Source organism: Gossypium hirsutum, chromosome A07, assembly GCF_007990345.1.
Source record: "Gossypium hirsutum isolate 1008001.06 chromosome A07, Gossypium_hirsutum_v2.1, whole genome shotgun sequence".
Lineage (NCBI taxonomy): Eukaryota > Viridiplantae > Streptophyta > Magnoliopsida > Malvales > Malvaceae > Gossypium > Gossypium hirsutum.
In genome coordinates this window covers 26,925,835-26,943,813 of record NC_053430.1, presented here as the reverse complement: position 1 = coordinate 26,943,813, position 17,979 = coordinate 26,925,835, and the positions used below count along the sequence as shown (strand labels likewise).

General features: G+C 34.6%; 1 non-coding gene across 1 annotated transcript; it reads left to right on the top strand.

Annotated features, from left to right (window-relative positions):
• The first annotated feature begins 14,326 nt into the window (after positions 1 to 14,326).
• On the top strand, positions 14,327 to 14,432 carry LOC121204309 (small nucleolar RNA R71). The gene has a single exon (XR_005899237.1). It is a non-coding gene; the product is annotated as a small nucleolar RNA R71 (small nucleolar RNA).
• Positions 14,433 to 17,979: the final 3,547 nt, after the last annotated feature.

The following is a 17,979-nucleotide window of genomic DNA, read 5'->3' as shown; positions in this document are numbered from 1 at the left end:
TGCAAATCTCAAACTTCAAGGTAATACATCAATTCAGGGAAACAACTTAATTTTTTTTTAATTCTGAAAATAGACTTATCATGCTTGGTTCTCTCATGTCTTAAAGTTTAAATAATCAAGGAACAAATATCTATGAATTTAATCTAAAACATATCAATGATAATCACAAATCGATAAGAATTCATTCTAATAGTAATATGAGAAAATTACTTAAACACAAGACATAATTCAGGGATTTTCTAATAATCATATAAATAACCTCCCCACACTTAAGATGTGTGTTGTCCTCAATGTACAAACAAAAATAATCACAGTAGAAACAGAATATCATAAGAGAGGGAGAGATTTGAAATTGCCCTAAATATTGATGAAATCCCCAAAATAGTGAAAAGAAGAATTGTAGACAAATCTTAAATCTATTGCATGATTCTGAGCAAGCTATTAAGAAAATAAACACAAGTTGTAACACCCCTAACTCGGGTTCGACGCCAACACCGGGTACGAGGCATTACCATTCATAAATCACATATATATGTATAAGAAGAATTATACGAGCCCGTTAAAACTTAAAACTTTTTCAAACTTTGTCTAAAATTTCTTGTCTTGGGCTTACAAGGCTCGAAACACCTCTTGGAAGCTACTCGGGCCCAACTCGGGTCCTTTAACCAACACTAGGAAAATGACTTTTGAAATATGGCACACATCCGTGTAGATGGGCAACACGCCCGTGTGGAACTTGAACATGGTCGTGCTAATGGCCTGTGTGACACGCACGGCCTAAGCACCTAGGGACACGCCCGTGTCCTATACCCGTGTAGATTTATTTTTCAATTCGAACCTACTGGGGTTTTCACACTGCTTGGCACACGCCCGTGTCCATAGACCGTGTCTCTCACACGGCCTCGACACGCTCGTGTCTTAGCCTATGCTCAAAACCTTGACATTCTGTTTCTGACGTCAGCAATCTTTAAGGGTCACACGGCCAAGGCATACGCCCGTGTGCTAGGCCGTGCCCTTCATACGGCAGCTATGGTTGTTTACTACCATGCATACTGACTTGCAAATTTTACGTACAGGGGACACACAGCCAAGTAACACGCCCATGGGGCTGACCGTGTGTCACACACGGCCTAGACACACGCCTGTGTGTCTACTCGTGTGGACAATATAAGGCTATCTACCAAGCCTTTTGCCACCCTGAAACACAATCTAATACCAACCAACATATCAAAATCTAACTTAATATGACTTCTTGACCAAACAACCATAGCTAAGGCTTATATACATTTCATGTACTCAAACATGACAACAATTTCACATTCATGAAAGACTATCTTGCATTCATATAATAACTTTCAATATTATCCGTTTTTCATGGCCTTATACAAAATGAATCAAATGCTAAGGTAAGCCATCACATTTGGCCAATTAACAATGACACAAAACTCAAAAGTCTAAGTTTCTATACATTCCATATTCAAAATGATAAATTTAATTATACCGAGCACTTCAGCTGATAGTGTGATCGATGCCTCCGACGTCTGTTGATCCTTGAGCTAGTTAGGCAACATTATAAGAAAATGGAAAAGAGAAAGAGTAAGCATAAAGCTTAGTAAGTTGCATGCAAATAAATATAATAGCAACTTTACCATTCATCATCATGCTTATAATACAAAAGTAGGCATAAGCATAACTTACTCGTCACTAACCAATACAATTCACATAGCATATATATTGAGCTCACGTCTCATACATTTCAAATAGGTACTTGTACCACTCACAACATGGTTATACTTTTCTCATTTAACTTAAACTGTAACTCTTACTGTTGAACCATTTAGAAAGCTATCGGATATTCACTAAACCTCAAACATAGGGTATAATGCCGATGTCATGTCCCAAACATGGTCTTTCACTGGCTCATCCATCAAGTCGATGCCATGTCCCAGACATGGTCTTACACTGACTATCGAAATCGAGGCTGATGCCATGTCCCAAACATGGTCTTACACAAGCTCTCATATATCTGTACTGATGCCATGTCCCAAACATGGTCTTACACTGACACATCTAGTAGCCGATGTATGTCCCAGACATGTCTTACACTGGCTTACATCTCGAGGCCGATGTATGTCCCAGACATGTCTTACACTAGCTCTTGTCTCAATGTCGATGCCATGTCTCAACATGGTCTTACACTGGCTCTCGTAATGTGGCCGATGCATGTCCCAGACATATCTTACACTAGCACACAAATAACCCGAATGTCATAGTATGAATATCTAATTTATTTCTTAAGGTTCAAACGAGAGTTCTACTATCTCAATATTCATCATACATAATCATTTCCACAAACAAGCAATTATGCTATATCAGTTCAAACACATATAATAACAATGTAGTTGTATTATTTACACACAATTTACCTCGAATTACAAAATGTTGATGACTAGTTCGGCTTAGTCCACTTACTTTACTTTTCCCCAATCGAGGCCCAGTTTTTGTAATTTTTGATCTATAATGATGAAAATTCACACATTTAGTCATTTTATTAATCTAGGTATCGAAAATTTAAAAATTGGGAAAAATGACCATTTCTCCCCTAGACTTTTGTAGAATGACCATTTTACCCCTAGGTCCAAAAATCAATTTTTATCAAAATTCTTTATATCTTAAGCCCAACCGAACCCTTTTTACTCTTATAGCAACCCAAAATTTCCATTATTTCACAACATTACTATCTATTTTGCAAACTTTACAAAATGGCCCTATTAGGGTTTTTCATGAGAAGTCCCTTCACAAAAGTTGTTTATTTCACAACCATGATTCATTTTCTTCCATAAAATTTCAGAAAAAAACATGAACACATTCATGGTAAAACCCTATACTTTCAATCATCTTGCAAAATAGCCCTCTTGTTAGAAAGCTCATGCTACAAAGATCTCAAAAGTACAAAAATATTTAAGAAAAGCCTTCAAAGTCACTTACTTGCAAAGGATTTAAGTTGCTGAAAATTTTCAAGCTTCCATGGCCTTTTTTTTGGAGGAATATCAGTGGAGAAGAATGTAATAACCCGAATTTTGCGGTTATCGGAAAAGTGTATTTTCGAGTTTTCGTTACTAAAAAAAAGTGTTCAGAGTGGTTAATTAGAGTTTAATTAAGTGAATTTAGCTTAATTAAGGATAATTGGATAAAAGGATTAAATTGAATAAAGTGTAAAAGTTGAATTATAGATTAAAAGAAAATAAAAAGGACCAAAATGGCAATTATGCCATTTAGCATAAGTGAGGCAGCATATAAAATAAAAATCTAAGATTTTTACTTAGATTTTAATTAATATATATTAGTAATAAATGATATTAAATTAATTTATTATAATTATATTATAAGATATTTATATGATAAACAAATTAATATAAAGACAAATGTATAGTAAATAAAATATACAAGTGTATGGATAAAAATACATACATTTGTAATACATGTATTAGATATTAAACAGATATTTATTAATTAAATAATTATATTATAAGATTTTATATGATAAATATATTAAATAATGACAAATGTATAGTTAAAAATGGATACAAATGTACTAATAATATACACATGAATAAATAAATAATACTTATTATTCAAGTATAAATACATGTGTGTATATATAAAAAAAAGGGAAAATAAAAAGGAAAAAAAAAGAGAGAAATAAAGAAACAAAGCAAACGAAACAGAAAGCAGGGGAAGGAAAGAAAGAAAAAGAGAAAAGAAAGAAGAAAAGGGAAAATCAAAGGTGTGAAGCTTGGAAGTTTAATAGGTAAGTCAATTGAGCCCTTTTTACTTAATTTTGATATTTTAGAAGCTTTGGACAAGATTTTGATGAAATTAAGTTGATATTTTGAAAGATATTAGATAATGTTCATGTTGAGTAAAATGATGAAATAAGGGTTAAATTAATAGAAATTCAAGTTAGAAATGAAATAAGGATTGAATTGTAAAGTAAATCATAAGTTTTATGTTGAAGGGCTAATTTGAGGAAATTTTGAAACTAGTTAAATAAGCTGAAAATTTAGTAGCTAAATTTGAGTTGGGATGGAACTTGAATAGAGATAGAGTATGAATTAAGTTAGTAAAATTAATGGAAATTGATTTTAGGACATAATTGTGAAAATGTTGGAATTAAAGTCTAGTGCTGAAATTATGATTTCCAAAAGTTTTAAAGTAGTTTAAAGTGATAGAATAAAGTGTTAATTGAGAAAAATCAGCTCAATTGAGAGGCTAATTGAGTAGGGACGAAATTGTTATTTATTAAAGCTTAAGGGAAAAATGGTAATAAACAACTTGCACTAAAACAATATTGGACAACAGCAGTATACTAACTTTTAAAAATCACCATAAATTGTATAAATTGAATTGTAAGATGAAAAAAATATGAAATTAAATCTTATTGAGTCTAGTTTCTCATAGAAGAAACTTTGTAAGCAATAGATTTGTAAATCATGAGATATAATAAATTTTATGAGACAACATCAGAATGATTTTGGGTTCCCCTGTTCTGACTTTGAAAAATCATAAAAAATTGGATAAACATAATTATGGGCTTAAATTTATATTTTTAGAATTTATAATGAGTCTAGTTTCAAAATAAATAAATGGGAACATCATTAAAATTCTGTACGAGAAGATAATTAATTTTTAGTGAAGAAGGGTCACAACTGTCAGACAGAAGAATAGGGGTAATTTAAAGAATAAACTGTACTTATTGACTAAACCAAAAATTCTGAAAATTTTATGGTAAGAATATATATGAGTCTAGTTTCAGGTAAAATTATTGGATCTTAATTTTGAGTTCTATAGCTCCAGATATAAATAATTTAGTGACTATAACACAGATGGACAGCTTGAATATTCATAAAAGTAAATAATAAAAATTATAGATGATGTTACTTACAAGTGTGTTATATACATTAAGGATGTGGAATGGAGAGGAGGAGGAGGAAAAATATATATGAATATCCAGCTAGCATGGCTAATTTGCATGTTTTAGGCTTAAGGACTAAATTGAATAAAAGTAAAACTTCAGGGGTAATTTTGTAAAAATGTCAAAATGATTAAATTGAAGGGAATGAATTGTTTTATTATCTAAATTAATAAATTGAATGAAATTTTCAATTTAATATCGGGTGAAAATTGGGAAAATGGTAAATTACCAAAGTGTCCCTAAATCTTAATATTTCTACAATTTCGCTAGCTAAGTTTATGTAACTTGAATTATATTCTTAAATGCTTGGAATGTATGTTATTGATGTGAATATGATTTGAATGTTCATTGTATGAAAATTGATAAAACATTGATATATTTGATAAAAATGGGAAGAAATCCCAGTTGAATGAAAGGAAAATTCGATGGATCTCTGAAAAGGAATTGACGGTAAAAAGGATCTAGCCCGGACGGGTGATCCTATCCTTATATAGCCCTCCCGAAGAATATGTGGAAAATGGATTTAGCCCAGACTGGTAATCCGAATTAGGGTCTGAATTTAGCTTGGACTGGTAATTCAAATCCAAGCTCATTAGAGTAATTGTCGTTGTAGGGGATTTAGCCTGGACTGGTAATCCCACTGTAAGGATGAGGTTCATGGGAGTGTGCTCTCTGATATGAAATGTGTAAGACCATGGTTGAAAGATACCATGACAGCGTGACATGAAATGAATAAGACCATGGTTGAAAGATACCATGGCAACATGACAGAAAATGAGTAAGACCATAGTTGAAAGACACTATGACATCATGTCAAAGATAAATAAGACCGTGGAAGAGAGATGCCAAGATATCTGTTGAACAACTAATATTCAGGTAATATGTACCAGATGACAAATGGTTATATGAATTGGTTGTACAAAATGGTTGTGTGAAATGTTTACAGGAATTGATCATATGGAAATATATGTACAAAATAGTTGTATGAAATAATTAAGAAGATAGGTAAATGAAATAAGTATAGATACATGGAAATTAATTTATGTTAAGTTTAATACGAACTATTACCAAAGTAAATATACATAAGATATAAGGAAATGATGATGCATGAAATATTGATATAACGAAATGAATGATATATGCTTATGAAGAAATAGTAAGAGAATAATATATTTTGTGACATGTACATATATAATTATCTTTGATATGTTGATATAAGGAAATTATGTAAGTTGAGACTATTATTGAACTTAAGTGTGATAAGTTGAGAAAATAGGTATATCATTCTTGAATTTATATGAAGTATGTGCAAGTATACTAACAATGTTGTTGTATGATGCTTAGACAAGTGCCAAGCTATTGATTGAATGGTAACATGTTTAATTATAAGAAGCATTGAAATGGTAAGTACTTAGATGAAAATATAATTTAAGATTTTGCGAAATTTTTTTATGATCCTGATTTAATTCCGATTGGTTTTTAATGTATGCTTGGGGCTTCGAGGGCCCAATAGAGAAACGTTATGGTTATTTTCAAAATATGAATAATAAATGACTCAAAATTATCTAAAAATGTTCAGTAAACTCCGGTAATGCCTCGTACCCTATTCCGGCAATGGATACGAGTTGGGGGTGTTACAAAGAAGGAGCAAAACAAAAAGATGATAGCCTTTTTCTTAGGTTTTATTTTAATCAATTTAGGCCACCTAATTTTGACTTTCTCATCCCTCCTGTCCCTATGGCTGGCCACCACTGTTTTAAAGGTCTATTTTCCCTTTAAAGACCCTTAATTTTGGTTCTCTAGCTATTTGACACCCTTAGCCATCAAAATAGAACTTTTTCACTTTATGCGACTTAGTCTTTTTTCACAATTAAACATGTAATCACTAAAATTAATTCACCAAAATTTTTATAGTCTCACATAATCATGCCACAACACATAAAATAATATTAAAAATAATTTCTTCGCCCTCGGATCAGTGATCCCGAAACCATTATTTCGATTGGGCCCAAAATCGGACCGTTACACAAGTAGTGAAGATTAAGGGATTATACTCAATTAGAAGCAACCATAATAAATAAAAATGTATTTCAAAATGTAAAAGTAAAATAAGTCTACGAAAATAACAATAAAAAGAAAAAGAAAAAGAAAAAGAAAATAAAAATAAAATCAATGGACTCAATGGTCTCATCATCGGACACATTGTGTAACGCCCCGTACCTGAGACCGTCGCCAGAGTCGAACATGAGGTGTTAACAGACTTAATTCATTACTTAAACAACTCATACAATTCATTTTAAAATTTCCAGACAAGCTGGCTAACTGCATCACAATCACTTTAAAAATTAGTATCTCAAGTTCCAAAACTCAAAATTAAGATCCGTAAATTTTCACTAAAACTATACTCATATATCTATCTACTAATTTTTTTCTAGAATTTTTGGTTGATCCAATTAGTACATTTTATTAGTTAAAGTCTCCCTTGTTTCAGGGTTCGACTGCTCTAACCTCTGTGTATTACGAATCAGATATCTCTCTGTACAGAATTTCAATGACTATGAAATTTGTTTCTCTTAAAGCTAGACTCAATAAGGAATCTTTACATATAAGGCATGACTTATAATTATATTTGAACAATTTATGGTGAATTTTTAAAATCAGAACAGGGGATCTAGAAATCGCTCTAGCCCTATTTCACAAAAATTTAAACATCTCATAAAATATAGCTCATATACCTGTTTTGCTTCTTCCATATGAAAATAGACTCATCAAGCTTCGATTCCATAACTTATTCATTATTTAATTCCACTTTTATTATTTTTAGTGATTTTTTAAATTCACGTCACTACTTCTGTCTGAATCTATTTTATGGTAAATTTTACCTATTTCATGGTTTCCATGGATTAGCTAGCAATTTGACATACATAACACCAAATATGATCATAATTAGCCATTCCAATGGCTAATCATTACCAAGCATTTTTATACCACTCAATAACCATATCATAAGACCATATATACAAAATGATTATAATGCTATAAATGCCAAACTCAAAATATACAAGCCATTATGCCAAGATGGTATATGGATAGTGTGAGCGTGCCTCCGACCGTTCCCGATTTTCGAGCTAGCTTGTCAAAACTACAAGGAATGAAAAGGAGGGAGTAAGCATAAATGCTTAGTAAGTTCACATGCAAATAGCAAGTAACATAACCATATAAGCAAACATAAAACATCATTTGCATAATCATCACCAAGACATTCATATCACATTTTCATTTATCATCTTACCATATTGTTGTTATATCGAGTTTTCAACCCGAGGGTTAAGTACATACCTATTCAAAGTATCCATTTCACAAAACTTACCAATACGTCCCTTTCATCTTGAGTATTCCTCTATTTGAGTAAAACTTTACCCGTTGAACACATCGGAATATAATTCGGATACATGGAAAGTTTGCACATAAGCGCCACATATGTAGCCAAGCTACTATGTAACCCGCCCATAAGCGAACTCGGACTCAACTCAACGAGCTCGGGCGTTCGCATCCATGAGTGAACTCGGACTCAACTCAACGAGTTCGGATTCCTAGTTACATCTAACGAACTCGGACTCAACTCAACGAGTTCGGACATTTGCATCCATAAGTGAACTCGGACTCAACTCAACGAGTTCGGATGCTCAACCATCCTAGTGACATGTCACTTGTATCCTAATCTATTCCTAAGGTTCAAACGGGCTTGTTTTCCTCGATCTCATATTACCGTCTTCCATGGAATATTGGAACCGATACTCGGTAGCAATTCATATTTATCAAGTAGTAAACATAATTTGCATATTACTCAACATTAACCACAAAGCATAATATTTCACGATAAAAAAAATCAGCATATCATATAATTAACATCAATAACTTTAAAATAACAATTATGCTACATTATTTACACATGAACTTACCTCGTATGCAAAAATGGCTACTTTTACCATTTCGTCCACAACTTGGTATTTTCCCCATTTTAGCCCGAATTTTAGTTTTCCTTGCTAATCGAGCTTGGAAGCTTGAAAAACCCTAGACATGGTTTCTCCTTGCTATATTCAGCCATGGGGTTGAAGATGAGCAAAATTGGCTTTTAATTTTGTATTTTAATTCATTTTACCCCTAAATGACCAAAATGCCCTTACTACTAAACTTTCTAAAAATTCCATCCATGTCCAATTTTTGTCCATAGACTTAGAAATTGGTAAAATTGCTATTTAAGACCTCCTAATTAATATTTCAAAATAATTTCATACTAGAAACTTCTAGAATGCAAGTTTTGCAAATGATTCGATTTAGTCCCTTATTTCAATTTAAGTACTTTATGCATAAAATTTCTTCACGAAATTTTCACACAATCATGCAATCATATCATAGATCTTAAAATAATCATAAAATAATTATTTCTATCGCAGATTTTGTGGTCACGAAACCACTATTCCGACTAGGCCCAAAATCAGGATATTACACATTGGTGTCGTGAGTCGTCAGCACTGAAGAGGAGATCTGGAAATGCTAACAGATCCTCTATAATGTTGCGTCAAGACTATCAAACCTCTGAGCATAGTATTGCTCAAAACGAGTGAATCGCTCTAAGATATCATTGAAGTAGGAGCAAAAGGATTATGGTAGTTACTCGAATGTGGAGGCTATGGTGGGTCCTCGTGATAGGGAAGAACATCATTAGTGAAGTCATCGGGTTCATTCTGAGCGTTAGAATGAAACAATCGATACTAAGGGGGTCCACTCCACGACACCGCTCGATCATCCTCATGTGTATCATACTCGAGATTTTCTGAGGGGACATATAGCCGACTAATGTGTGTGTGGAGGACTGCTCCGGTGTGTCTAAGAGACCGAAGTGTCGAGCGAGGCTAGTCACATAAGAGCTTAAACAGATGGGGCCCTTCCTGTGGCGGTTAGTCTGATGGCGGAAGGCTAGAGCGATGAAGTATGCCAAATCAAAGATATGTCTGTGTTCCATGCTCCATAAAAAATATGCGTCGTGAGTACTGACGACTCCGGTGCGCTCCCTCCAACCAGCCAAAGTGTAATCTAAAAGTACGTGAAGGTACCGTAAAGCTGGAGAGAGAAACGTCACCTTCGAAAAACTCGCATTATAAAGTGTTTGGCTCACTGTAAAATCGGTCCAACAAGATGATGGCGCATGATGGATGTACCGATGAGTCGAAGGAAGTTCTCGACACTCATAAATTCCTCTGTGTAAAGTCCCATAGCAGTACCGAACTCGGGGACGCTCATATGTCACACCAGACCACTAAGTCGAAAAGTGATGGTGTCTGGCTCATCATGAGTCATCATGACCTGCTGTACAAGAAACGTCGCACAAAACTTTAAAGTAAGCTCTATGTAGGTGGGCTCGATGATAGAAAAGAATTTGTCCCACGAAGCTATGGTAATGAAGACGCGAACATAGTCAGCTAGGCGGACCTGTCCAATGCAGCCCAATCAATACAGTAGCCTAGGCCGAGTGGGTGTTGTCTAAGTAATTGAAATAGATCCTCCTCGGGGCCCGCAAAAAATCTGCGATAAGGGTGGCGGCCTCGAAGAAAGCGTTCGAGGAGGAAGTCGCACCATGGGTCTTTCGCTTTTTCGAAGCAGGGACGGCAACCTTAGACTTTCTACAAGTTTTCGTCATAATATGCCTGTAATAAAGCGATAAAAAATTAAATGGACAAACCAACATAATAGAAATAATCAAGAGGAAACTAAAATCTAAGTGAAGCTTAACAATTAAACTAATAAATAAATGGTCTTTTAACATGATAAAACTAAATGCTAATACTAAACAAAAACGTAAAAAGAATAAATAAAAATAATAAGAATTAATAATTAAATGAATAATTAAAACTAGCAAGAATAAAATTAAAAATGAAATCAACTAAAACAAATGAATTGAATAATATGAATGAATGAAAGGAATAAAATAATAAAGTAAAATAAAACATGTCCAAAACTTATATGAAGAATAAACAAAATCAATATTTAAGAGATTAAATAATCAAGAATAGCTAAAGAAATAAGTAAAAGCAGCAAACATAATAAAATAAACTAATATTAATAAATAATAATAATAATAATAAGAACAAAAAGAAAAGAAATCGACGGCGGTAGGAGTGGTGGCATGAGTAAGGGTCGAGCAACGAGATTGGGGACGGCACAAGAGAGAAGGTGTGGTGGTTAGGGGCTACTCAGGTTGTAGTGGAATGGTGGAAGGAGTTGTGGGGCTATGCTAGAGGAAAGAGTAGAGTCAGTGGGGGTAAGGGAGAGGTGAGGGAGAAAGGATAGGGGTTGGTACGGGGTGAAGGGGTGTTCGACAAAGGAAGGAAAAAGAGGGGAAGGATGGTTTGGCCTTAGGACGGAAAAGAGAGGAGAGAGGGGACTAGTCGAGGTCGAAGGCTCGACGATGAAGGGGAGAGGAAGGAGAGAAAGGAACGGGGGCGGGTTATGTGTGGTGTCTAGTCAGGGATGAGACAACGGTCGAAAATAGGTGGTTGGAGGGTTGCAGCAGCTAGGGATTGAGAGGGGAGGAAGAAGAAAAAACAAGAAAAAAGAAAAAGGAATAGAATTTTTATGGGGTGACACAGTCGTGTAAGGGCCCGTGTTGGGCCACATGGCTATGTCACACTGCCATGTCACATGCCCCTGTGGTTTCTATTCAGCTCGTGTGCGATTAATAAAATAAGTCCAGTCTTCACAAGGCCTTAGACACACCCGTGTGTCACATGGCTGTGTCGCATGGCCATGTACAACCTCCTTCACTTCTCCTACGCCATATGACTCGGTCATGTCTCGCACACGGTCATGCGTCTTGCCCGTGTAACTCTCTAACTTGTTTTAAAATTAAAAAATTTAGCTCCAGGTTTTACACGGACAAGGACACACTCGTGTGGTCCACATGGCCGTGTCACACACCCGTGTGGACTATTTTAAGCCATGTCTCTGTCGATTTTTAGAAAATTAAGTTTCAAGCTTTACGCAGCCAAGGACATGCCCGTGTGCCTAGGCCGTGTGGGTCACATGTCTATGTTGCCAAGCCATGTAACTCACAGTCGATTTCTTTAAAAGTTTAAAGCTAAGTCATAGGATCCATACGGCTAAGGACACGCCCATGTGTCCAGGCCGTGTAGGTTAAAAACTTTTTTTAAATTAATTTTAAAATATCGTGAGATAAAATTAAGAATTTAGTAATGTTAATGTTCGGGTTGCCTCCCAAGAAGCGTTTATTTAAAGTCTAAGCTTGACTTACCTCGCATTCGTACGGTCATGGTGGTTCGCGGAGTCGAAACTCCTCTTTCTCGCTATCAATTTTATTACTAAGATAAGGTTTGAGTCGAGCAATATTTACATTAAACGTTCCTAATACAAAATGATTTACCTTGACTGTACCGTATGGGAAGACATTAAGTACCATAAAAGGAGTTGCTCCATTCTCATTGAGCTCTGAAGTGGTAATTCGAGGGTCCATTTTATCTAACAACATCCGGTCCCCAACCTTAAATTGATTTGTTCCATTCTTATGCTCTTCATGACATCGTTTTGGTTCTGCATCATGTATTCTTGGTTTCTTCTTGACATGTGTCTGCCATTCATCTAATTCATCGATCTGTAGCCTTCATTCTTCATGAGTTGTTCTATTTTTTTCATATGAGTTGGAACGTGGCTCTATCACATTTTTTCGAGGCGTCTCCGGTAAAGAATGTTGAAGCCACAAGATTACTCATATTAACAGAACTCGTATATTCATCTCGATCACTAGATGTCCTAACAGAGTCACGAGCTTGGAGTTTAATCATATCATCACCTACACGAAGTATCAATTCACCTGTACCAACATCAATGATAGTTCTAGCAGTTGCTAAAAAGTGCCGACCTAGAATTAAAGGTACGTCACTATCCTCATCCATGTCTAAGACAACAAAATCGACTAGGAATTTAAATTTTTCAATTTTGACAAGAACGTCTTCAACAATACACCTAGGAAATCTAATGGTTCTATCTGCCAATTGAATGCTCATCCTAGTTTGTTTGGGTTTCCCAAGACCTAGTTGCTTAAACATTTTATAGGGCATGACATTAATATTTTCCTATAAATCAGCCAAAGCATTATTAACATTTAAACTACCAATTAAATAAGGAATAGTAAAACTCCCTAGATCTTTCAATTTGTTGGGTAGTTTGTTTTGTAAAATGGCTGAGCACACTGCATTTAACTCCACATACGACGAATCATCTAACTTCCGTTTGTTTGCCAAAGCTCCTTTAAAAATTTAATTAAATTGGGCGTTTGCGAAAGAGCTTCAATAAACGGTAAGTTGATATGTAATAAACGATAAGTTGATATGTAAATTTTTCAAAAGTTTAAGAAATTTACCAAACTGTTTGTTTGTGTGGTCTTTCTTCGTCGTATTTGGATATGGCACATGAGGTTTATACTCCTTACCTACCAATTTTTGTTCACTGTGGCTCACCTCAACCTTACCTTGACTTTCCACACTTTCTTGCCTTAGTTATGGTTCAAGTTCAACTAGCCCTTCTTCATCTGGAACTGTAATTGCATGAAGTTACTCTTTTGGGTTAGTTTCGGTGTTGCTAGGCAAGCTACCTTCTGGTATTTCTGAAATCATCTTAGTAAGATGACCTATTTGATTATCGAGCCCTTGAATCGATGCTTGTTGATTTTTAAGTGTTGTTTCAGTGTTTTGGAAGCAGGTTTCTAATAGCGAAATGAATTTTTTCAGCATCTCCTCAAGGTTCAGCCTCTTCTTTTGCTAGTAAGGTTGTTGTTGGAAGCCTAGAGAAGGTTGTGGTCTCTGATTTCCTTGACCACCCCGAGAGAAATTGGGATGGTTCCTCTAACCTGCATTATAAGCATTATTTTATGGATTATTCTGAGGTCTAGAATTATTACCCATATAGTTGACTTGTTCGTTCTCTGTCTAAAGCTGTAGGATAAGCATTTTGGATTGTTCATCCCTCCTCCATTCTTATCACACTGCATCACCGGATGTACCTGCGTAAAACGATATAAACCATCAATTTTCTTATTTAAAAGTTCTACTTGGTTTGATAACATGGTGACTACATCTAGATTGAAAACACCGACTGTTTTGCTAGGCTTTGTCCTCATGACTTGCCACTGATAATTATTCAGTGACATTTCTTCTATAAACTCATAAGCCGCTTCAGATGTTTTGTTGTTCAAAGTACCACGGCTACTGATCGATCAATTGCCTAGTCAAGGGATTCAAACCATTGTAGAATGTTTGAACCTGTAGCCATAGAGGTAACCCATAGTGAGGGCCCCTTCTCAATAAATCCTTATATCTCTCACATGTATCATATAGGGTCTCTAAATCCTTTGCACGAAGGAAGAGATATCATTCCTCAGCTTGGCTGTCTTAGCCAGTGGAAAATATTTCAGTAAAAATTTATCGATTATTTGGTCCCATGTAGTGATAGAACCTCATGGTAAGGAGTTCAACCACTGTTTAGCTTTGTTCCTCAATGAGAATGGAAACAACCGTAGCCGAATGGCATCATTAGAAACGCCATTAATCCTGCAAGTGTCGCAAAATTCCAGAAAGTTGACCAAATGAATATTTGGATTAGTTAATCACATCTCCACTTATTAATCCTCCATAGAAGGATTAGATCTATATGGATCTCCTAAAAATGAATAATTAATCAGATTTGTGGAGATTCCTACGAAGAAACACTTATGATATTAGAACTCATGCCTTATCGAGCATGTTATCCCATTTTAAAATTGGTTTATTCTGCAGCACCAAATGTTCGTCACAATATGGGTTTTATTGAAGTTAGTTTAGTCATTAGTCAAGTCACAGTAAATGAGGGAACTACTCTGAAAAAACTAAAACCTCGAGCTCGAGGACGGAGTTATTTGATAAAAAAACCCACTTATCATCTAACTATTGCATAGAAAGATCTTGAATTTGAACCACTTGACAGACATATGTTGCGCCCAAAACCAAAAAACACTGGATGGCTAGGATGGCTAAAAAAAGAGATAAATAAGAACACAAATATGACGTATACTAATATATAGTAGTAGAGGATTATGGGGCAAAAATGAATCCATTTGGTTTCAGGCTTGGTACAACCCAAAGTCACCATTCTCTTTGGTTTGCACAACCTAAAAAGTAATCTTGAAAATAAAGATAAACATGAATAATAAATCAAGAGAAAAGTTTAAGAGAATCCTGAATTTTATTGATTGAAGCATAGAATCCACAAAAGTTTGATCATGGTTACAACTCACGTTCTCCGATGACACGAAATAGAAAAGAACTAAAATAAAACTAAAGCCTAAAAAAAGGAAAAAGAAATAGACTAAATTTACAAAGAAAAACTTAAAATGTAAAAGTTGTCCCTAAATAGTATTTTAAGAGCTTATTTATAGATTTAGGGTTACCGTCACCCTTAGCCCTCGATAAGTTGACCTTCTCGTGTTTAATTTCCATTGTAAAGACCAAAATACCCATATCTCGTAAGTGTTTTCCGTACAGGACCGATGTCGCGACACCTTAGTCTTTGTGTCGTGACATTGAAGGTAGTATACATGGTTTAGGAGTAGTTTTAGGGGTGTGTCCTCACACCCTTTGGCAATGTCGCGACACCCACGACAGTGTAGCAATTCTGGCATTCTACTCCTTATGTTGCGACTTAAACTCCCCATGTTGCAACACTATAACATCTCGAAATAGGGCCTAAATGGAATAGTGGTTGCGAAACCACAAATCTAAGATAGAAAAGTTTATTTCGATTAATTTTTATGATTTACCAAGTGATTACATGCATGTGTTAGAGTATTGATAAGAAATTTTATAGATTGCATGTTTAATTTGCCTATTAGGGCTTATTTGCAGAAGTTGCTTTAACAGCCCGATTTAGGGCCTAAACAGAATGATGGTTTTAAAACCATGAATTTGAAGTTGAAAAATTTATTCCGATTAATTTTTAAGGTTTATTTATTGATTAAAATATTGTGTAAAAATATCGTTAAGTAATTTTACTGATAAAGTGCTTAATTGGACTTTTAGGACTAAATTGCAAAAGTTGCAAAATATGTGTTCTAATTCATAAGTACTTGATTGAAATGAGGGTTTAAAGAGGAGGCACTTAAATGGTAATTAGACCATTATATTTCATTTGGACAAAAATGGGCATGAATAGGACAAAATTTTAAAGAAAGGCCTTAAGGGCATTTTAGTCATTTGGTAATTAAAAGAAATAAAAAGGGACAATAAAGCCAAAATTGACTCATCTTTTTCATGGAGGCCGAAATTAGCATGGGGGAAGCCATGGCTAGGGTTTTCAAGCTTTCCAAGCTCAATAGTAAGTCCGTTCTAGCCCCGTTTTTCAAGTTCTTTACGATTTTGGAATCCCGGTAACTTGATTAAGCTTATTCTAGCAATAATTTAAGCTAGGGTTCATATTTGGAAAAATAACCATAGGTGAAATGTGTTTATTTTGATGTTTTATGGTAGAATATGAAGGCTGAAATTATGTTAAACAACTTTTGCTAAGCGGTTTTAAGCAAAAATGAGTAAAACGGATTAATCGGTAAAAGTTGTTATTATTCATAACTATGTGTTAGAGTGAGAATTTGATGTTGCCATAGAAGGGAAAAATGATCATCATGTCATAAAACATAAGAATAAGGGATGATGTTTAATTCCTGAGCCTAGGGGTAAAAGTGTAAATATGCAAAAGTTTAGGGGCAAAATTGTAATTTTTCCAAAGTTTGAGTTAAGGACTATTTTGAATATTAAATTAATTAAATAAGTAAAATATGATGTTTAATATCCCGAAAAACGAGATTTGAATCTAAAATGGGAGAAAAATTGAAAATCGAGAAAGTTGGTAAAATGGTCGTTTTAGTATCGAGGTAAGTTCATATGTATAATAAGCATTAATTTATGCATGTTTCAATGTAAAATTGATATATTTACTATGATTTTCGAGGTGTTGAAAGTAAGTATAATTATGATGATTTAAATGTTCAATATTAATTCGACATGGAAATGAGAAAGTATGTAAGTTTGTATGTAAATAATACAATATCTTTATTATGTTTTTGTATTTCAGCATATTTTATGTATTGTAGCTGATTTTTGAATCATAATTGACTATTGGAAGTATGGAATCAAGTATTAGAAAGAGAGAGAAATCCCGGTTGAACTTTCGGAAAGATTGGATGATACAGATGGTATGTAGCTAGGTCACATGTATGGTGCTGAGTGCACATCATGTGTACAAGAGAGCTACGAGACATTATGATGTAGCTAAGCCACATGGGTGATACTATGTGTACACCATGTAGGCAAGAGAGCTATGGGATATATGTAGCTAGGTCGCATGTGTGGTTCCAGGTGAAGGACACCATGTAGGCAAGAGAGCTACGAGATAAACTAGCTAGGTCACATGGGTGGTACTAAGTGTTCACCATGTGTACAAGAGAGCCAAAATTATGTGTACAATCGAGCTAGGTCACATGACTGGTATTAAGTGAAGGCCACTATGTGTACAAGAGAGCTTCGATTTTAAAGGTGGGCTATGTGCGATACCATCGCGTATCTGTTATTATTCCAAAGTGTTCAACTGGGAAATTGATTAATTGAAATTGTGTATGACTTTGTGATGATAAGTGTAAGTATATACGTGTGTAACTTATGAGCAATATGCTCGATATGTGATTGGAAATTGGAAAGATTGTTATGGGAAAGTGATGAATACAATTGAAGTGTGAAAGATCAAAATTGACAATAAAACTGTTCTGGATAGTTCAGTGACATGAATCTAAAAATTTACCAAAAATATTAGAAATTGAATCAGAGGCTGAATGAGATATAAAATTAGAGCTTAATGAGTCTATTTTCATATAACAGAAACAGAGCAAGCAAAGGAATTCTATATTA